Below are 23806 nucleotides of genomic sequence, written 5' to 3'. Positions count from 1 at the left end.
AACATTCGTTGGATTTTTATTAACAATAGTCTCTATAGAAGACAATTGAATACCAATTCCTTATTGTTAAAATTATCAATTATATTGCCTCCTCTACTAAAACTGGATTGTGGAAGGCTACCAACTACCAAGTACAAAATAATATATTTTTGATTTATCTTCTTTAGTTCATTGAGACGTTGGCATTAGGTGCAACGATAGGCCTTTCCTCAGTTTACGAAAAGTTATTTTTTTAGTTTACAAATTGTGTAAGTTGATTTTCTCTTGATTACCCATAGTTATAACTTCGTCCCTATTGTATCAACCAAAAGAAAAGTTTTTCGGCATTCATTGAATTTTTCGATCAAATTATCGACAGTTCAATTAAAAAAATTAAAAGGGCCAATCTAAAATATTTATACCTCTAATATTAATTACCTAATTGAGGGGACACCTATTAAACCTTTTACGTTACAATGGGCAAACCCCTGTACAATAGCCGTACGGGCTTGTCCAGTTCATTGGTTAAGTGTCGCTCAAAGGGGAAAATAAGGAACACTTTGTAGCTTTATATTCTCAAAAACAATTTTTTTATTCATATCAACCTCCTTTGTTTCAGGACACGAAATAGAAACGAAAAAAGAAAAAATATCAGAAGATATAAGGTAAGCCGTTCAAAATTTGTGTTAAAAAATTAGTTATGTGCGTGATAAAAACTCATTTTACCGGGGTTCTGGCTGTTTAGGAAATAAATAACTTGTCTGATAATCTTTGAAGCTTATGTTTTGTTGAGCGCCGGCTCAAGTTTGACGTAATAATTTTTGTTATAGGACTTGAAATGGAGGTATGTAATTTTGTTGCCAACCAATTATGTAATGTGTGGCGTGTGATAGGTACCAAAAAAAATTCATATTTAATGGAGTAATTTGTGAATAATAAAGAAATGATACAATAATGAAATAGTAAAGCAGCGTAAGAACGGTCATTCAAGTGTACCCATAACGTACTTTGAATTTAAACTGAAGTCCCCCGAAAACGTTTCATTTCCTGAATGAATTTATGTTCCAGTGATTCGAATCGTTTTGGTTTTCGAATTTTTTGGTATTTTATTTTCAATATTCTAACAAATATAACAATGCTTCCGTTCCCGTATCGTTCATAAAAAATGCAACTGTTAAAAATTGCAATAAAAATACTTCCCAAAAAAAAATTTGACCACATGGCTCGTAAATATTCTACCATTTTGACAGGCCATTTTTGAATATTTTTGTTTCGCTCATAACGAACTCAAAGAAAATATTTTGCTATTTAAAATTTTACCGCAAAATATAACAAATGTTATATTAACTCTTTTACCTGTATCATACCCTCATTGAAACAAGTTTTACACACTTACTGCAAACTAAACGTACCCCTATTTTTCACAGAAGTGTAGTGCATATTTTGCAGAATAACACTGCCGTCCACAGGTCGTAGTAATCATGAAAGTTCCACCCCTCGTTACCGTGTCAAGTGGAATTGTGCATGCTTTTTCATTGTGCATTAACGTACCTTTTTGTAGTCCATCCCACCGTTCTTAATTGAAACACAAAGGACCAATATATGTTCAGCTTTTGTTACCTTTTCTGTTGAAGATGTACAAATGATCCTTTACATCATTCGTTGGAATTGAATGGTGGGCTAGGAAAGAGCGAACAAATGGTTTTTGTGAACGGGCTCATGGGTCTTTTGAGCGACGGAAAATTGCTCGAATGTGGATTTCAATGCGGCTGTTGTGTTGATTTTTAATGGGCATAATGATGGATGCCAAATTGAGGCTTACGGAGGTTGTAAGTTATTGTAGGAGAAATAAAGAAGACAGTATGTTTGATTTTAATAATTGGCATTAAGATGTAATAGGATATCAAGCCCCATAATTTAAGAGACCCGTCAGGGATTCTTGGGTATTTATAATATATTAATAAACATAATCAGAAATTAGACAACCAACCGAAGCCAAAGTGCATGAAGACTCCTATTTTATATACGTCAGACATGTCTGATAAAAACCTAAAAAACCGGCCAAGTGCGAGTCGGACTCGTGCACGAAGGGTTCCGTAAATTACAGTTAAATCAACCTATCTCAAAAACTATAAGAGATACTTTGATCAAACCAAAAATCGTTGAAAGAGTTAATTAGCATGCATCACCTCTATTTTTTTTAGAATTTTATACCCCGTAGTTATAAAAATAGAGGGGGGGGGACATACTTTTTACGACTTTGAGAGCTGATATCTCAAAAACCGTTCACTTTAAGAAAAATGTTTTTTAGAAAACTTTATATCATTTTAAAAGACCTTTCCATTGATACCCCACACGGGTATGTACATCGAAAAAAAAAATTTCATCCCTCAGTTACATGTATGGGGGGCCCCACCCCCAATTCTTTTTTTTACTATTTAGTGTCATATTTTTGTAGCGGTTCATACAACACATATTCCCATCAAATTTCATCACTGTAGTACTTATAGTTTCCGAGTAAATCGGCTGTGACAGACGGACAGACGGACAGACGGACATGACGAAACTATAAGGGTTCCGTTTTTGCCATTTTGGCTACGGAACCCTAAAAAACAGCATAGCAATCGAATCAATTATTTTCAATGAAAGAGATCCACTATGGAACGAAGAAGTAGATAGTAGATGATCTCAGTTCACAATAACGATGAGATGCCTGAAAAATGAAGGGTTATCACCTGTTGCGATCCGTGACACCGCAAGAACCCTCGTTATCCGAACACTATTGCTATTTGCAACACTGATGAATATTGATGACTTGGCTCATTGTCAAGAGTCGTTTCTACGTCATCTTACAGCATCACGATGTTGTTGCTTCGTGGATGTTCGGAAAACTTCGGGGATTCTCGATCTTGTTTAGTTATTGCGATTTAATTGGCGCCGGGATTGTGGTCAGAAATTGTCTTTATTGAACGGAGTTTAGGCAGGCCTCTGTCACTCGACGTACTTGCGCGCCATAAATGCCTACCGCTCGCTGGGTTACCGGTAGCCCCACGCGGCTCAGGGCTTTCAATAGTCACACGCGCCGCGCGCGCTCCAATGTTATTATTTTTATTTCGTGGTACGTTATGCTGTTGGTTTTTATTAGGTTGTTTAAGCTACCTCACAAACTGATGGATTATTTTGAGTTGTGTTGGTTTATATGCGACTATTGTAAGATTTAGAAACATTTTATATGTATGAACTTATCTAGTAATTCTATTTTTTTTAAATAAATTAATACTTATCTACTTTATGATTTTAACAACAGAGATCATTAGGTACTTATTTTTAGATACCTACTTAGTTATATGAACTGTATTGTGAGTTTTGTAGCTCAAAACACATCTCGAGTGTAAGTAGGTATAGTTCTGGTCAAACTTAATGACGACTCGGAACATTACGTGTTTCGCTACGCAGAAACCAATTTTAGGTATGTATCAACACTCGACGGAGTTGTACCATATGGGGTATGGCACTTGTGCTCGAAAAATAGTTGGAAACCGCCTTTGATTTTGACGAAAGCTTTACTTAAGTACTTACCTATGCTTACGTATTAGGTAATATTTAGTAATATGTACCTATACTCCATTTTAGTAGGCAATACAATAGTTAACTAAAGAAAAACATTCTTGATATTACTTTTTATTTAAAAACTCAGTTTTAAAAAAGGCTATCTTAAAATAAGCGTAACTTTGTTTTCCTACTTAAATATTAATACATTGTAAGAAGCAACCCTAAGCACGGCCACGGCACGGTTGCGGTCACTGAACTGTGCGCTATCGCATTGGAATAACAATCAAGCGCTCGAGCTTTTAAGGTTCATTTTATAACGCAGCTAGGAATTTGTAGGTAGTTGGGGAACTTGTAGGTGCTTATAACAGTAGGTATGGACTTTTTTGTATGGAGTGATTTATCTGTTACGTAGTAACTATTATATAATCTGTGGTTTAGGTTAATAATCAAGGTGTTTTTAAAATTTTGGTTTGCTGCACTTTATATAATATCAGCAATCATAGAATATTATGTATTCTTAAACTGAAAGAATGAAAAACCCAAAACTTTTTTTATAGTACCCACTGAAATAATAAAAGCGCCACCGCATATTTATAATTACCGTTCTACAAATATAGATGTGCAGATTAGGTAGGTAAATGGTGATCATATACTAGACTAGATACAGGTATTTACCATGATTGTCGAATAGCCTCAAACCTGTGCAATATTTATGCTAATACTGCAATCAATCGCAGCGTTTCATATTTACTTTCCAATGTCCGTGCATACTGTAAACCAGATATAAATTATACTAGTTAACGATTGGAGCTGTTCGTAAATATTGGAGCGAATTGTATTGACATAATTAGTGACAACCTAAATAAGTGTACCCGCACGTTACACACTTTTAGTAGGTCGATTGTTTGGGCCCATAAATCAGTATAAGGATGAATGGTAAAACGCACGTGAAAACGATTAAGTTTTTGGCCGGTATAAGACCGAAAAAAGTTTTTGATTGGAATCAAGATTTTCTTTATAAAATACTTTTACAACCATCGGGTCAACTGTCGACCAACTGTTTAGTCTGCACTACACCTACCTACTCTAAATATTTGTGAATTTGACCAATTGAAAAGATTAATATAGATCTATGTAATGATAACGAAGTATATTTTTTCCATTTGTATAGTACCTAGTTATTTTTTTATTCGTTAGATTACCATATTCATATTCATAGTAGTTGTAGGAATGAACTACATAAGTTATCGATATTAAATAATTTATTATTTCCGAGAAGGGCTGTTTTATATTCCTACTCTTTTTCCGGGCGCTTAAATAGAATGACGTTTTAGTTTTTTCTAGTAGAGTTTTCCTCTATTTTCTATGGTAAGTTGAGTGCTCACTGAATGTATGTATGAACCAAACTCATAATAACTCAAATACACTATTTATAAATGGAAAAGAATATTAATATAATTTCGTCAGACAACATGTATTGCTAGGGAAGTTGCTGTGACAATTCTTCTTCCCAGTAAAAACACATACCATGAAGAGCGGGCGTTTTTGGTGTCTCATGTTATTTTGACGCCAGAAAAGTGCTGTTTTTTAACTTACTTTGAATAAATGGTTTTTGATTTTGATTCATTTATGATGTAACAAAACGGTTACCCCGATTTGCATGTTAACAAAAGTACAAAGACTGTATAAACCAATATTAATGGCATAAAATCACTTTTATCTAACAACATATTCCCCCGGGATGCGAGTAAAGCCACTACAATTACCTAGTTGTTTATAATTAGGACAGAGATATTGACGGTTTCAGTGTTTATTGTATGTAAATGCGAGTTCCAGCTATAGATGTGAAGGTAAACATCAATTGGGAACGTTAAATGTCAACGGATAATTATTGCGTCAATATTTTCGATATTGAAAGGCTATTAATAATATGAGATGTGGTTAGGGTCAAAACCGATAGTAGACAGATCATTCGTGTGATATTTTGTCTCGTATAACTTGATCGGTTCATTGACATTGGTTGACTTTGAGAAGACTAGGCGGCATGTGACGTTAAACGGCCCCAGGAAAGCCATTTCATGAAAAAAGATGAGAAATAAAAATATCAATTATTTATTGGGCTAATGTCTAATAAAAATTGCAAGATAAGGTTGGGATCATTAGTACGATTACTAATTTACAATAATCATGTAATAATCGAGCTAAAGTACGTTATGGAATAACGAGAGCTTTCCCACATCCTATGATTACCACCTTACCAAGAAACTTTTGCTTACGCAAAAAAGAATCACTCATACCAAAAAGTAATGCTAAAACATCTGTTTAACATAAAAACCTTCGCAACTGATGTCTCCCCATCCTATCACAGTCATTACGAGCTATTTTACATTTTATACGCGGAATATGAAATGTTGGTACATTTCGCCGTCCGTATTGTCAAATTGACGCCTCGCTTACCGGACGCGAAATGATAATAATGAACAATGCGGTTTATGGTAATACCGTAAATGTCGTACTTTAATTGCGTTTCTGTGTTGCCAGAGCGAAATATGGACAGAATTCGACTTTATGCTCTGTGGAAGCTTAGATAATAGTGATTTGTGTCTTTTGGTTGTTTTGTTTGTTTCTTTGAAAATGATTGTGTGGGTTTTGTTTTCAAAATGTGGAAGATATTTTAAGGTATTATGAAAGTTTTTGGAAAATATTTTGATTATGTTATTTACAGGTGTTGTTTGAAGCTAAAATACTTAGGTCTAATAAGAACATATTTCAAAATTACAGAATTTGCAATTCTATGACTCTGACTCAAAATGTGACTATGTTCTGGACTTGGTGTTCAAAAAACCACAAATTTACTAAAAACTTACTTCTATTCAACATTTCTGAAATAACAACAACATTTATATTTCCAGAGCCAACTCAAACAATTTTATAATTCACACCACAACCACAAACTAATTTCATAATTGCACAAATTAAACCTCATATAAAAACGCTCTACCACATTTACACCTGTCATGCAGCAAAATTTAAAAATGGAACCATAAAAAAAAAGAAAATCTGCCATCCATTTAATGTTACCGGCCATTGTCAGAAGCAGAACATTTGCAGTTGCGATCTCTTTAGAGCAAACCTTACCTGTTGCGCTTGGCTGTCTACAATATCCACTGACATTCACAACAAAAGGTGACAGTGAGACTTGCTTTTTAGTTTTTTTTACCTCCATTTTAGAGCTGTGTACAGTGTACAGCTCAAATAGATAAGACCTTTATTGGAGCGTTAGCTTATCCGCCTGTTCTACTTATTTTAAGTCTTTGTGTGTCATACTTGCGGGTTTTAAGTAAATCTTTTCATTTCAGAGTTTTTACTTACAACGTAATACAATGATTTTTGGATAAACAACTTTTAGTCTCAATATATTTACATTAATTAAAAATAAAATAAAATAAACTTATATATATATATACAACTTAAAACTGGGTTGCGCTGTCACTGGGTAATGTACCCAAAAGACTGGCAGCATTGCCACGTTGGATGGCAATGCTCAACCTCTGTGCGAAATAAAAACCAGCCTTTGGGTCCCGGGAAGTGTCAACCAGGCGCTGGGAAATATCCCTGGCAAGAAGGTGCGCCCTCGGACCCCACGGCCCTAGAGTTTCAACCCCAAACGGCTCAAACACCCATTCACCCACAGCCAGTAGGCGCGCTCGCTCTGCAGAAGTAATTGACGTATCGATTAAACTTTTCCGTATTACTCTGCAGAGCGGCTCATCCCACTGTCTCTGGGAGGACAGGTTGGCGGGTAAGTCGGTGTTCGGACATGCGACTTTCCAAGCATTTAAAGCCTCAGTCAGGCTTGGCACCTCAAAATTGACCAGTGTGGTGGGTAATATTTTCCTGATCAATTTCTCAGTGCCATGGACCGAGGAAATAAAGGCTGGTAAACTTACACTGGAAATTTTACGGACGCCAAGTCCTCCCATACGGATGGGAAGAGTCGCTTGAGACCAAGCTCTGTCGTCCAAGGCCACATTTAAAATGGATGATAGTCTATGTCGTATAATTTCGTCGATTTTGTCCAAAAGGCTGGTGTGCTTCCATAAATGGGAAGCACGCAAGTTATACGTAAATTTTGGTTCAAAACAGCAGTACCGTATGATGGTGATGGCTGCATGCATATTAATTTTGAGTAGCCTTTCCGAAACATTATTAAAATTTTGAATTTTCAATAAAATCCGAAAATGAATCTTCCAGTATAGGCGATCCAAGGAGGCAAAGAGAACTTTGGTCTATCGGTTTAATTTCAGGAGCTATTGAGAGGAAATTTTGAAGAATAGTCTGTCTGTCAGTCGAGTCGGGTATAAAAAGTTCACATTTAGAAAGGTTGAGGTCGAGGTCAATGTCGTGGAATTTATCTTTTAGGAAAACTAAGTCATTAAGAACAGTATCTCTGTTGCCTCCCAGGGTCCCGTCGTCGAGATACCACATGTTAAATTCAGAATTTAGCTGCCGAATAATTGGGTTAATCGCCAAACTAAAAATCACAGGCCCGAGTGGATCACCTTGTTGACAGCCAACAGCGGATTCTAATAGGTTGTTCCGATATAATAATTTTGTTGGGTATCTATAGCATTGCCAAAGAAAACTGTAAATTTTGGGTATTTCTTTTTTGACTTCTGCCAGCAAGGTGTCCCTATTCACCGAGTTGAAGGCGTTCTTGATGTCAACCTTCAGGATGACATCTCCTTTCCCATGATTTAGATAGGTCGACAGGGCGTGTACGGCAGCCTCGCAGCCCCCTTTCGAGCCGTAACCTAGCTGCAGGGGCTGAAATTTGTCCGAAACTTCCTCACTACAAAATTTAGAGCAGATTTTGGCTACCATACGACGGTAAGTAGTCTCCACGGCAATTGGACGAATACCGCCATCCTTTTTGCGCAGAGCACATAGATTGGCTCCGTACAAAACGTCGATGACGGTTTCATCCACCTTGCCGGAGAGTATAAGGTTGGTCAGGGCCGTAAGCTCCTTCAAGAGGGACTCACCTGCTTCCCCGGCGCTTGGGCAGGTGAGATCCTTTAGATGTTGCGGACTCAAGCCGTCGAGGCCGCCTGCAGAGCCGCATCTGAAGGAGCCTATGGCTGTGACCAGGTGTCGACCTGTAACTGTGAGGATATCTGTGTCCGGATCAGGAGGTTCGGGAAAAGAGAGGTCATCGGCAGGGGCAGGGTGTTTACTCTCCAGAGCGGAGAGTGTCTCTGGAGAACACGGCGCCACCACATCACTGCTGAAGAGAATTCTAGCAGCCCCCCGAATGTCACCTTGTTTTCACTTTTAGTCTTGTTTTGATCTAGTTATGACTTAGCTAAAAGCAATGCTTTTTTATTATTCCATTGATCGACATAAATATCATTAGTTTGTTAGCTTTTGCTATTGAATACCTATAATTATTTTGATCAACATATTTGTTTGAACTCAGCATTCCTGTACGTCTAACCTTATTCAAGCCATTTGACCAAAGATTAAGTTTAATGATAGAAGCCACGAAATTGCTAGCTTCCTTCGGTGTTGGCATTTTCAAAGCAAGGCACTGATATTCGTCGCTTGCAACACTGAACATAAGGCCACGTAATTACGTCTGTATTAGGTACTAAATATTCAAATGCTCTCAAGCGGAAGGGCGGGTAATGGAATTTGAGATTACGTACGACATGCCAAAATTCGATTTATCTACCGCATGTGGTGACATCCTAGTCGCAAAATTACAATTACGCTCATTAATCTGTGGTCTTGAGACGCTGGGACTGTGTCGAAAGTGTCTGCTGGGATCAAGACGCATCTAGTCCATAGTATATTACTGGAAAATAAACTGAGTAAAATAAAGACTGTCTCCTAGCTATGATTTTTTCTGCTATGCGTGAAAATGTCTACGCATTGTACACCATCCACGCAAAATCTTGCTTGACCAAAATAGTACCTATCTTGTGTTAGTGTATTCTAGTGACAACGGGGAAGGACTAATTAATTATTGTGTCAGATATGTAACTTGATTAGCTACTGGACCTTAATTTCAATTATGTCTTAGTGCTAATTAAATAAACGTATGTTGCTCATACAGAATTACAATGAAGGACTGTTTTGGTACAATCCATTATTCAGCTTTATTTAATTGTGTTATTTTTATAGAAAAGCGATGGAAGGTATTTAATAATTATCAGCACTGGAATGTGTTCAAGTTGGTTTTCATGAATGGATTTCAAAATTACAACCAACCGCTTCGAAACAGCATTTACGACATAAACAAACCCCAACCACATTTCTGATCATTTATGCATCCCTTCAAACTACCACTGTAATCAGTATAAATAAATAACTTAACCAACATTAAATATAGCTTCAATTTAAATAGGGCTGAGCTTGTCTCAGTTGGAATGGATATAACAGGGAAGCACAACGAAGTTTGTTACAAAATTCATACGATTGTCAAAGTTTTATATGGAAAGCGCAGTAACACAGTCGCACTTCTGTATGGGCATGTGGGCGCAAGTAGTGGGGGGCTTAGCGCGGCAACTTTGTCTTTGCTAACCAAACAGTGCGAAGCGTGGTAGGCTTGCGGGCCCGGGAAAAACGGTTACTGAGACGAGGTTCGTTCAATACGTAGTTGTGGTCGGGATATTTGCTTACTTTCTGCCCGGAATGTTTGGTGGAACTTTTCCAAAGGGAACTTGTTTTTTTTTGTCGATTTTTGCCGGTGTTTCTGATGCTCTCTGACAAGCTTTCCGAAAATTTCGGAATGTTTGTGTACTTTGTGTTGTTTAGGAAAACAGTTTCTGAAAACAGAATAGCAGCTTCAGTTGAGGGTTTTAACAATGATTGTCCGTTGTTTTAGAAACAAAAGTAGATCGGCTCCACTCTGACGTAAACGCGTTTTTCCTAAAGTTTCGAGACATGTGAAAGGCTTTTTAGAAAATTGCCTTTCGCAGTGTTTCAGGCGCGTCTCATAAAATACCTATTTAATATCATTTTGAAGGTGTGAGGGCAGAAGGTTATCAGATGGGTTTCCTATCTCGGATTGGCGTTGAATTTCGGAATTATATAGGATCGTATTTTTTGGTGAATTTTGTAGATATATTACTTTTTCCTTTCTTAAAACACTATTTTAATGTCTAAAATCATATTTGCAATATATTTATAGAATTTTATTTCAATTTATAATTCACTCTCCTAATTCTATGAGTTTATCAACTGCATTCACTAATTAGATTTTTAAAAATATTGGAGGAGGAATTTTATTAACTTTAGGTTTTAATGATTTGCCTTACTACGCGGCCAAATGATCATTTAAGAACGAATTAATTGAAACATCGATGCCCCATCCTCAACAGAAAAAGTTATCTAAAGTCCATTTTATCATCCACACATATTGATTTATTCAAAAAGATTTTTTATACTTATCTTATACGACTTCAATGATTGTTATCAGATGTAGATATCAAGATAATGTCGGGACAAATAATGTCGGGACACCTTTTCACACACGGTCGGTTAGCCCCATGGTAAGTTATTAATTAACTTGTGTTATGGGTGCTAACACAACTGATAAACTACATATAGCTACATATATACATATTGATAAATACATATTGTAACACCCAGACCACGGCCAACAAGCATGCTCATCACACAAATGTCGACCGAGCCGGGAATCGAACCCGGGACCTCAGGTTCGGCGGTCCGGCATGGTGACCATTGCGCCATCGAGGTCGTCGAATCCATTAAAAATTAATTTATACAAGTTAATGTTAAAGCTTCTTGTCTATTTCCGTGTTACGGAATATTGTGTAGGTGTGATTGGCCATTGTGAACAAGATGGCCGTAGTTGCCACAGTTCAGTGCGGTAATGTGTCCCATTGTTTCTATAAACCGAGCTTACCAAAAGCTTTCCTAGTACAGCAGCGACTATTGTGGTGTTTATGTATGTAAATGAGGACGAATATTGTCGAATAATTTTCGGTGAATCTTGAATTTGGTGACACAAAATCAAAAGGAGAATCTGTCTGTGGTTGTATCGAGCTATAGCACAGTATTGGCTTTTGTAAAAGGAATTTGATAGAAATTAAATTGAATGAGATGATAATTGAACATTTGAAACAAGTAAAAGAAAGAAAGCAAAAAGGTAAAAGATAGGACTACACACATTTTTTTTAAATTCAAACACTAGTAGTTTTAAATCCGTAGTATTATTAATAGATTATTAATAGATCTACAATAACAAATGCATAAGAAGTCAAATGGCAAACTATACAAACATAAACTGTTTTGGCACGAGTCATAAATATCCACATACTAACTGAAAGTAGGTACTACTATAACTACTCTAAATGGTACTGAGTTAATACCTTGACTAAATATAACATAATAATATCGGACAGCATCCAGTGTGCTTAGTCCTAAAATAGTGCACAAATGCCCGTTTTCACCAACGACCTCTTACCGTTTCCCTATCTAAATGCTACTTTTAGTAAGGATCCCTCCCAATTTGACACCTACCTAAATTCATTTTCACCACACTTGTACATGGATCCCTTAAGTAAGTGACAGATTACTAGTTCTACAAACGATAATGCAAAGTCGATATTTTATCGATAAAATGATTTTTCTGTACTTCTTAAGAAATAAACGTCTATCGAGTATATATTACTAAAGCCTGTGAGTTTTTTTTCTTGTGATGTTATTTTAATTTAACTTAAACTACATTACGCTATGTTTTATGCAATAAAACAGTAAAGAGGTTTTCTATAGGTGAATTTTTACCTATGTCATTCGCGCGTTTGTCAAATTGACTGATGTGTATGTGTACATAGAGTGAGGTTAATTTTGGGTTTATTATTGTTGAATAGATAAGTTTATTTTGGCAGAGAAGAGAAAACGAGGATAAACCTTTCTTGCAGAAGAAAAAGACAAGCTAGTGAAATTGCTGACGTCTCATAGAGACACAATATTAAATAAAAAACGGATGGGACCACGAACGAAGCCAAAAACAAAGCTTGGATCCAGTCACAAATAGTTTTAATGCGATAGGAACCCTTTACAGGTAAATGTGAATAATATCTGTGTATAATAATATAGTGTATTAAGATATTGCCGTACAACTGTGTTCCTTGTTTTACTGTCGGCTTCATTGTATTTTTGTTCTCCATGAGTTGATGGATTTAAGTATGGGTTTAAAATTATATATTTATTTAGTTTCAGGTGGTGCGAGAAATTGGAAAGACGTGTAAAAACATGCTGCGCCCAGCCCACCTCAAATTGAATTGGTGCAGGAGGATGATGATAATGTTTGGTACATCATATGAGGACTAATATTAAAATATTTGTTTACTATCTTTGTTTTAATTTACATAATTTATTATGTTCAATGTTAGCCTACTTCTTACCTCCAGAGGGTATCCCCTATCACCTAGGAGATAGGCTCCTCCATATTCACCATTTTCGAATCATTGGTATCTACTGCAGTTTTGGTATTTAAGGCCTATTCAAACCTGAGCGATATTCGCTGCCGCTGTGGGTAGAGGTAGATACCGCGCCGGTTTCGCTCAGGTATTTAGTATCAAGTATAGTTACCGGCACGGATATTGAGCTCTCGGCGGAAGAGTGGGGATCGCTTTGCGCACTGTACACAAGGCAATAAACCAATAAATGGCTTCTGCGCAGGTGAAGGTCAGGGCTCAATATCCGTGCCGATAACTATACCGCGACTAGAGCGACCTGAGCGATATCCACTGCCGCTGTGGGTAGAAGTACATACCGTGCGGCAGCAGCGGCATGCATCCCGAACATCAACAGTAATATTAACGCATACCCACTGGGTTTTCTCTGTCGCAGGTGGTAGCGAATACCGCTTAGGTCTGAACAGTCATATTACCGCATAGCCGCATACCCACAGGGTTTTCTCTGCCGTAGACGGTAGCGAATACCGCTTAGGTCTGAATAGGCCTATAGTTGTCCCGGCCACCGCGAAACTACATCAGTGATTACCAGATTTGCATCTGTTATGGTCTGTATATTTATGGACATGCAGGACTTCCTATTTTTGAATAATTCAGCGACATCACGACCTAGCAAGTGCATTCATAGCAAGTGATAACCTATAATCTTATAAAAAAGTCATGATCATCGTACTTTTTTCTCAGACATCTGCTCTTTCACGTAAGATAGGTACGTGGTCTTCTAATGATTATTATTTTACATATCCACAACCTCCACAGTCCACAGCTTCTAAAATTTCTAAAAGTTTACGTTTCATTTTTTTTTTGCTTTTTAAACATGGTATTTTTGGTGTTACATAACATATAAAGGTACATTTCACTATCCATCGCCAGAAACGGTTCAAAATATGTTTGTATTCTGTAATGATAATGATAGGAGTTGTTTAAGCAGGCATCAATCGGGCTCCCAAGTTTAAGTGAAATTTTTAGGTTAAAATTGACACCTAGGCTTTGGTGAAAATGAAATTCTTATTAAGTGTTCCGTAAATGCTCCCTAAATTTAGGTATTCGTTGGTGAAAACGGGCATAACTCTTTCAATTTCCACATACACCTAAGCCTTACTTCATTGTGCTAAATATGTATTTACAGTTGCCTAAGTGTATCCCTATACTGCAAACTTTTAGTCTGCCGATAGTTTGTTGGACCACATATAATTAGTATGAAGATGAATGGGAGCACGCACATTACCAGGTATTAAGCTAGTAACTGAGCTAAGATTGAAAACTTTGATTGGGAACAGGATTTTCTTTGAAAAACATTTTTGGCAGACAGTTTAGTCTGCAGTGTGCCAAAAGCTTGAATGTTAACCAGATCAAATTAATTCTTATTAGGCCTTACTACCTCTACTAGCCGTTTTCCCGTGGTTTCACCTGCGTTCCGTGGGAGCTACTGCCCGCAACGGGATAAAATATAGCCTATGTTACTCGCAGATAATATAGCTTTCTAATGGTGAAAGAATATTTAAAATCGGTCCAGTAGTTTTTGAGTTTATCCATTACAACCAAACAAACAAAGTTTTCCTCTTTATAATATTAGTATAGATATTAAGATCAAACATCAGTGTGCTGGTACTCTAAAATAGAGCATACTGCACAAATAACTCTTTGAATTTCCACATTATCCTTACTTCATTGTGCTAAATATGTATTTACAGTACCCCAATAGTTCCTAGTGCTCTTAGTTAATTAATTTCCACTGCGCTAGGTGTATATTCTGTGTATGCTCTTACCATCAAAATTGTATATTGAGCCTCAAATAATATTTGGGTTTGATAAACATTGTTTAGTTAATTTAAGTATTTGCTGTGGAAATTACGTTTTAGTTTAATTATATTAAAATTATATTTTGGTGTTTACGGAATTTTGGTTTGATAAATATTTAGCTAGACAAACATTTTGAAACAAAGTAAACAACTTTATTTTACAATTATACCTACATACATAGACCGTATCCATTTCCGAAAAAATAATTTAGTGGACATAAATCCAAAAGTTTAACACATTTTATTTTAAATCTTAGATTTGGGATTCGTTTGATCAGTACCATATTAGGATTTTCACAAGACACAACCAACTATTCCAAAACGATTTTCTTAAAAAATAGGACAAAAAAGAGAAAAAAGATCGATATCTCATCTTAAAGAGCCTTATCCCTCAATATTAATATTTATTTAGCGGGCACACGTGTAAGCTGTCGAGGCGGGTAACAGAGCCGAGAGAAGCCATACAAGCCGCCACGCCTTGTAAAGTTCCCAGCTTTAGCACGGTTTCTGAGAAAAATGCCAAGTACAATACATGAGCTGTATCTCAAGTATATGCTGTCAGTATGTAGGTAAATTATCACGGAATTTACAGATATTCACAGCCACATGTCTGGTTTTACTCTGTAATTATGTTCCACATAAAATTGCATAGTTTAAGAGTATTTCTGTTCTGTCTGTCTGTTACAGCCTTTTTATCAATGCGGAAGATTGCTTGATTGCAGAGTATTTCATCAAGGATAAGTTCAAGTTAAAATAAAACTATATTTTGGTATTAGTAGGTAAAGTTGTAGTAGGTATCAATACCTATTTAAGTTTTGATTAACGTTAATAGAAAGTATATTCGTAAATAGCATGAACATAAGTGTTCAGCTAGATTGCATAAGATTTAATTTAATAAATAATTGCATCCTTTACACGCTCCTTCCTACTCATAATGTAAAGGATGCACGAAAAAAATGTACAAAAAATAGCAGATGATTGAGTTTAAAAAATAAAGTTAATTCTGAGGATAATATCTACGACAGTTAAGATTCTCTAATGGCACGAAACATTCCTAAAAGTACCTATATCCTGTAAATTATAAATAAATGTTTAATAAGGGTGTTCCGTTTCACCCGGATTATTCTCTGAACATGTTTTACAGTCATTTAGAAATTTAAGCGCACGAAACATGGCGTTTAAAGGGCGAGTTTATGGGAAAATTGGTTCCAGGTGTGGTAAAGAGGTATCATTTTACAGCTTCGACACCATTATGATATTATATCCTTCTATTTTCCCATACAAACTTGAACTGTAAACATATGAAGCGTTAGTTCTAAAATTATAGTAGGAGTTCTTGATAAAGAATACTTACCATAATTTATAAGTTGGCCATATCTTTTGTGTAAGAAAATATGAAGTGGAAACTTCGTCTAGACTTCAATAAGTTGTACTCTTATCATTAAGTTATTTCTTGAATAAATGTAAAATTACTTGGAGTTGTAAATAAATGTTGTTTGAGGTAAATTCTTGGAAACGAATAGGGGTCAAATAGAAGTTTTACGTATAGTAGAAGTACTACTCTTGTTGTGACCTTTTTAGCGGTCGGTTTAAATATCATATTTTTCATGTGATATTACATGAAAAATATGATACACAAACATGAACATTTTATAACTTTCCCAAGTTATGCATTTAAGCATGGCACAGGGTGTAGTGTCGATAATATTACACCCACTTTGCTACATATATTTTGATTGGAATAGTAAGAAACAGGGTAAGATTTCAGTACTTTGGAAATAGTCATCTCTCTCTTTTATTGTGGGTGGATTCTTATGGCCTGACCCAAGTATATTCTTTTTGAAACTTATTATGTTACAGCACCGTAGTACATAAGTTTTTCAAAAAAACCCCCAGCATTGGCAGGCCTTGGCAGGAATTGGTCTTAGGATCGCGTCTCATTGTGCGGAGATTATTTTTAGACGCGTGTAATGTTTTGTCCAAAATCCCCACCTTCCTCTGTCTAATAATACAATTTTGTAGTGAACTTTGGGTCTGTTCTACATAATTATCATAGTTTGAGGTCTCAATGTCGGAATTATGATTTCCTATGGTGTTGAGGATACCTAACAGGTCTTTGAGAGGATTTGAAACTATGTGCTGCCATACCGAGGTTATTGCATCTTAAATCTGTTCTCAGAGCGTTGCTGGATATTAATATTCTACGCAGACATCTAAGATAAATTTATATACCTAACCTGGAACCGTCTAAATGCGCTTTAATATTCTGGTTACCGCTAGAGATACTTGAATGCAGTTCAGATCATTTGAATGAGGTACTGCGATCCCGATTACTTGAAATGTAGCGAAATTGGTGGTTGCTTATGTGGTTGCTACAAGACGGTTAGCATTTGCAATACCTCTTTTCTTCTAAAACAATTAGAGACTTGAAGATGGAAAGTATGTTCGGTTAGTAATGTAATATTTTTGGCTGTGTTAAAGAGACTCATTTTTTCAGTGAGCTTGAAACAGTAAGCTCAGAATAGCGTATTGAAAAGATATTGCAAGAATGTGCAATTGAATTTTATGGTTATGGTTACGATTTTCGTAAAACTTTTCATAAATTAGGGGCAAAAAAATCAAACACTAAAAGCAAGAATGTTACTAAAATTCGTTACACAATTTTAAAGAAGTCAGTTTTGGCAAACAACTGTGTATTCTGTGTGAAGTAAAATCCGGGTTACAGTTTCAATTAGCTAATTCCTAGCAATTTAGTTATTCAACCTAAGTGTTACGGCCTAATTCCATTTGATAAAATTACTTGTTTCGGAATGTTCCTTAGTAAATATTTGTAGATACAAGTATTTCGGAGCGCGTAGCTGATTTTATGATTATAACTAAGATAAATTAGGTTGGTAGTGCTACTTAAATTTTGTATTTATTTTTAGGTATGTAATACCTATCTTTATAACTTATATTTTTCTTAAACATCTCCAAAATAACATATAGGTATATTGATGACAAAATATATGCATTTGGAAAGGTAAGTTTTTATTACAAAAGGCACATTTTATCTCTGAAAATATGTACAACGCTTCGGGGGGATGGGCAAGAAATTACCAATTACATAAATTCATTTGTATATGCAAATTAAATTAAAATATTATCAGATTGACTGGCGGGTTTCAGTGCACGGAAATATACCACAAGTTATTAATTATTGGGTACAAATAGTCGCGTACAAAAGTTGAACTTTTCCCATTTAATTGATGTTGTATGGATTAACTGGAACGTTCGTTTGTTCGATCAGATATTAACTACTCGGCTTGTAATTCGTTGGAGTTATTTTAACGGAATTAAGCCTGAAATTACTTTTGATTGTTTTTATGTGACGTGGGAGATAAAAGTTTTACGCAAAAGCGAACAGTTGAGATTCGGTTACGAGGTTTTAAAAATGAATTTAATTCATAAATAACAATTTTATTGGTTTTTATATTCATAAAAAATCTTTTCATCATCATCCTCCGAGCCTTTTTCCCAACCATATCGGGGTCGGCTTCCAGTCTAACCGGATTCAGCTGAGTACCAGTGCTTTACAAGAAGCGACTGCCGATCTGACCTTCTCAACCCAGTTACCTTGGCAACCCGTTACCCCTTGGTTAGACTGGCGCCAGACTTACTGGCTTCTGACCATAGATATAATATTACTAAACAAGATTGCGCACGCTCAAAATATATATTTACGAAAATGAACTCTATTCTAACGCAATAAGGTACTAAATTGATTGCATAATACACAGAGGCAAATCCGAGCCGAGAGGAGCCGATAGTTCGAACGGAGGCTGTCTGTCTCTTTCTAACACTTTGCCAGCATAAAAAAATGTTGTGATCAAAAGTTTTGTCTTCCCAAAAAACAATTGAATCACTTATATTTTTATCTTATTTTAACAATTGTAAGTCAACAAATTAATAACAATCGCATTAATTTATTCGTATTTATTATTAAAACATAAACAACATAAATTTTTATTTTGCTTTTTTTTATTTTCTAGCGGTAACCCTGAACATTCTTGGCGCGTAATCAGCATTTAAAATTTTGTTTATATTTTTTTGTATTAAATCAATTTAAACTATTAAAATGGTGAAAAGTGTTGCGTTTCTACTTGCAAATGTGAATCCTATGGTGGTTGCAATATATCGTTCCACAGGTTAGCTAATAATAACATTTTCGTAAACCAAACAACTAGGGTGCCCATGAATTCTTGTAACGAGTCAAAATATGGGTGATGGATTTTAAAACTGTTGTACTATTGTTATAGCTTCCCAAAAAATGAAGAAAGGCGACATAAATGGCTCAGCAGTCTATATATGAAGTAGAAATACAAAAAAAAACAGTCTTCACTTCGAATCTTCCTGCTTTTATACTGCTAATTTCCGCTAATTATTAAAAGCCTTTATTAGTATCTTAAGGTCACAAACTGCGTAAGTTAAAACTTCAATACTAATCTGTGTTTAATAATCTTAGCAAATTCGGATTTGTCTCACATAGCTTAATCTCATAGTCACCCTATTAGAAAGGGACAGACAGCCTCCGTACTAACTGTTTCACTCGGCTCGTTTTTTGGGTTTATATGCGCAGTCCTGTTTACTAATATTATGTCTATGCTTCTGACTACCCGTAACGACTGCCGAGGATGTTCAATAACAGCCGAGACCCCCAGTTTTAACGTGCCATCCGAAACACAGTCATTGTGTCTTAGATACACTTAGAAAGTACATACAAACTTAGAAAAGTTGCATTGGTACTTGCCTGACCTGGGATCGAACCCGCGCCCTCATACTTGAGAGGTTGGTCCTTTACCCACTAGCCACCACGACTTCTACGACCATAAAAAATCTTTTCAAGGAGTGAATATTTCAAGAAACATATGGCTTTTTTATTGATGAAGAAAAGTGTACTAAAACTAGTAAAGTAAACACTAACAGCCAGTTTCTTCATCAAAAGTAAAAGCCAAAGTAAAAGTCAAAGTAATGTCTAAAGTAAAAGTAACGGTCAAATTCATTTTTTCTATTAGTTTTGCTGTCACTTTAGCCTTGAAAAAACGAATTTGACCGTTACTTTTACTTTAGACATTACTTTGACTTTTACTTTTGATGAAGAAACTGGCCGTAAGAGTTGATTGTGATAAATAGTGACAATGTCCAAGCTACATCCCCATTTTCGTATTCAAAATTATTCCATACTTTCTCGTGACTTATTTTACGACGGTCCCAGATTCCCAACCCCAGGGTGTAGTTCCAAAATATGGACACTAGAAACAAAATGGCGGCTCTCAAAATAGAAGTGGACTTGTTGTGTACGTTTGGGAAGGTGATAATTTTATTAAGACGGCCATACTTGGTAGTTTCGGAGCACAGAGGTTCCAGGCACGTAACGCCACAAGTTCGTGTCAATGGAGTTAGGATTCGTACCTACGTTTATTTTTGTCTGCTACAAGTTGTAAAAAGGTCAAAGGTCTGAGAAGGACTCGATTTTTTTTGTAGGTTTGCAGTTTTTATGAGTACATTGCTTTTTAGGTATTCTGGAGTTGCTTATTTGTATAACATTACACCTTTCGTTTTTCCTATGAATAAAACCTATGGGATATAAATACTTATCGTTTATGTAGTAGGTATAACACCTATATAAACGCGGGCCGGGCAGCCATAGAGTGTGGCTGAGAAGCAAACTTCGTGGTACCAGTGAGCTCAACTTTGTCCGACTTGAAAATTGTATCCAATACTCAAGGGAAGCAATTTTGGCTACAATGCAGTTTGACAATCCAAAATTGAGTTAGTTACTTAACTTAGTCGCGATAAATGGTTTATCATAACATACTTATTGGTTTTAAAATAAGCTCTTCGACCGTTTGAAAAACTGCTGAACGGATTCTTATGCGATTTTTACTCATACACAGAGTGGTTCATTGTACGAGAAAATTATAAATACGGATCGCTTGTAAAGTCATAAATCAATTTGTATGGAAAATAAATTCCTGGCAGAGCAAACACAAATGATGTTATCGCATCAATAGAATACAGATATGTAGGAAGGGTGTATTTTCGTTTTCCATAAAACATAACATGCCGCCGGCGTTTTCCATAGCCACACCTATGTCATATAAAATTCATTTACTCTGCCAGACATGACGGGAATTTAAATTTTAATACAATGTAATCTGGGGGAGGGGAAAGGGGGGTATTTTTCACTGAACTCTGATTACATCTCTGGTTTTCGCGGAAGACTACTTTTAATAATATAGGTGGTGCTAAAACTTTCAGGAATAAGGCTTCATTACGTGTGAAAATTTTATGTTCTTAATTAACTTTAGTGCTGAAAATATTAATAAGTTTTTTGTATAAGATTTTGATGGATGTGTAACGAGAAAAGGTGTAGGTAATATTTGACTGCAAAAATTGGTTGCACCAAGAACTAATTATGTGCAGGATTTCAGGCGTGAACAATGGGAGAATCAGTTGAATAATACTAAAAACAAGAAACTAGTAAACCTACTACCGTTACTTAATTTTACTCCTCAAACGAAATGTCACTGTTGTTAGAACCATTTTAGTGCCCTTGTGCACTAACGTTAGTAGCGTTCTTTAGCATCCATTCTTCAGCAAACTGTTTTCACTCCTATTGACGTCTAAACTATTTCAATCATTACCCAATTTAATTCCTCGCATAACATTTACCCACTGTTACGAGTACTTCTAACAGTGGGTACGGATAAATGCACTCACTGCACTTAGAGCTAATCTGCTTCACTTCGACAGGTAATACATTTACGTGCAAACAACTTGGCACAGCTAAATTAACTGGTTTAACTTCTCAATTCTCGTGTGGCTCTTTCTTTTAGAATTCTATTTAGAACGAAGTTTCTTTTTGTAGGTAATTTAATTTTAAGGAGAAAAATGCAATTTGTTGAGAGGATTCTGATGTACCGAGCTGGTAAAGTAATTGATTAATATTAAAAAGATTGATGATAATGACGATGGATGCAGGCGTCTAGAAGTAATAATAATTACTCGTATATAGGATGTTGCTTTATACCCAAATTATTTTTTTCTAAAAAGGTCTGCTAAAAGTTATTTTAAATAAAACCTGATGGTAAAGAATGATGAAGATGGATAAATACTGCGTTGTTTGACAGGTGTTTTACAACCTTCATCCACCATTTACTAAAAATTAACTACTTCTACAAAGCAGTCTAAATTAATGAAACTTGCTATCTAGCATTAAGCCATTCTTAAGAGGCTAAAAGTCTGTACGTAAATAAACAAAGCTAAAAGGCGTTGCCTAGCGTCTAGGAAAAAGCCTAGTAAATCACCGGGGAGTAGGGGAGTGGGGGGCTAGACTAACTATTATAGGATACACCCTCACCGCTACCGTTAATAGCTAGGATTAAAATATAAACTGTGTTAGTGGAGAGTAAGTGTTTTTCTTCTCGGTACAGAATGAGAAAACATTTTTAAGAGTATTACTTTTTTATGTTTTAATTAGTAGTTGAAATAGTTTACTTTCGTAACGAGGTTAGTTGTGATTCTAGAGTTTATCTTTAGATATTATATCTGTGTCCAGTATAACTTTATTAGGTATACTATTCAGTTTGAAAATATAAGGTACAAAGAGAACAGGAATTAAAATCCATTTTTCGCACACTGTAATAATATAGTGTCCGAAATATACTTTAAAAATCCAACACCATACCATTATGTTTGTTAACTAAGTAACCATAGCAACTACTTCTACACTATTACTCCCAAAATCACACTAGCAAATGGGAATCTCACTAAACACCAAAAAGACAGTACGATATTTTACACCAAGAACCGGAGGACATCTAATTACCACTGGCAGCATTGGTTTACATTGTAATCGAAAAAAGGGCTCTCACACACCCTTCACCAAGATGTATGTATCTAATTACAGATGGCAGACTTAATTACAGGCAACATCATTATACCTTTACGAGGGTACTGAGCCTTCACACAATGGGGAGGACATTTTAAATTCTGTCTGTAGACTCGGAGGCATATCTACGTAGTTAGCTTACCTCCGCACACTTTAGACTAAACAGTCGGTAGTTGGATCGGTGGTTGTTTTATTTTTAGAAATTCTTGACAGAATAAGGCGCTTTTGAATTTGGTAACGGAATGTTGTATTTTCTTAATTTTGATTTGGGTATTTGATATTCGATATTAAAAGCTTTAAGTTGGACTGATACCGACAAATACCTGATCGTTGTTACGTCTGTACTTCCATTCATCTTCATACTGATTTATGAGCTCAAACCAACTATCGCCCGACTCGAAGTTTGTAGTGTATGGGTAGGTACTCTAATAGAACTATCCCACTTAGTAGGTAGGTATGTGACGCAAACACCCAGTTTTAAACAGGAGTTAATAAGCGTCGTGATATATAATTACGTAAGTTGAGACATTCATAATTACGGTATGAATAATTTGTCCCAGTACTAGGTAATTATCGTGACTTTAATATAATAGTTTTTGTATGTCCGGGGTTGTTAATTTTTAATGATGTGATGTGCTTTTCAAATTCTGAAATAACCATTCATTAATTGGAGTTTTGAGGTCAATAAAACACATTATTTTGTCTGCGTTGTGTCTCACTTGTCTACCGAAAATGGCGTTTTTTACCGAACATTTTACACTGTAAATGGGAATTACATGTCGCTTGAAAGGCTAATATATTTAAGCGAGCAAATACCATTAAAGTAATTACAGACATTAGTATTTGATGAACGGAATTGAACACCAAAATTACGTTAGGAACAACTTAATTTAATCCCTAATTACCTATTAGAGCAATGTATGAACACCTAGAAACGACTGAAAAATATTTTTTTTTTTACAGTAACTTTCAAATATTGACTGAAAGATACTCGTTTTTTTTGCCTTAAATAATTTATTTTCAAACATTAA

General features: G+C 35.7%; 1 protein-coding gene across 2 annotated transcripts in view; it reads left to right on the top strand.

Annotated features, from left to right (window-relative positions):
• The window catches only part of LOC124631315 (slit homolog 1 protein), a 115022-nt gene that overhangs the window by 46217 nt on the left and 44999 nt on the right, over positions 1-23806 (top strand). Inside the window, exon 2 of one of the 2 annotated variants that reach the window (XM_047165645.1) lies at positions 599-644. The exons of the other annotated variant lie outside the window; for it this stretch is intronic. The gene's annotated coding sequence lies outside the window, so the exon portion shown is untranslated. The remainder of the gene's footprint in view (positions 1-598; positions 645-23806) is intronic. 2 annotated transcript variants of the gene reach the window in all.

Source organism: Helicoverpa zea, chromosome 6, assembly GCF_022581195.2.
Source record: "Helicoverpa zea isolate HzStark_Cry1AcR chromosome 6, ilHelZeax1.1, whole genome shotgun sequence".
NCBI lineage: Eukaryota > Metazoa > Arthropoda > Insecta > Lepidoptera > Noctuidae > Helicoverpa > Helicoverpa zea.
This window is presented reverse-complemented; position numbering and strand designations above follow the sequence as displayed.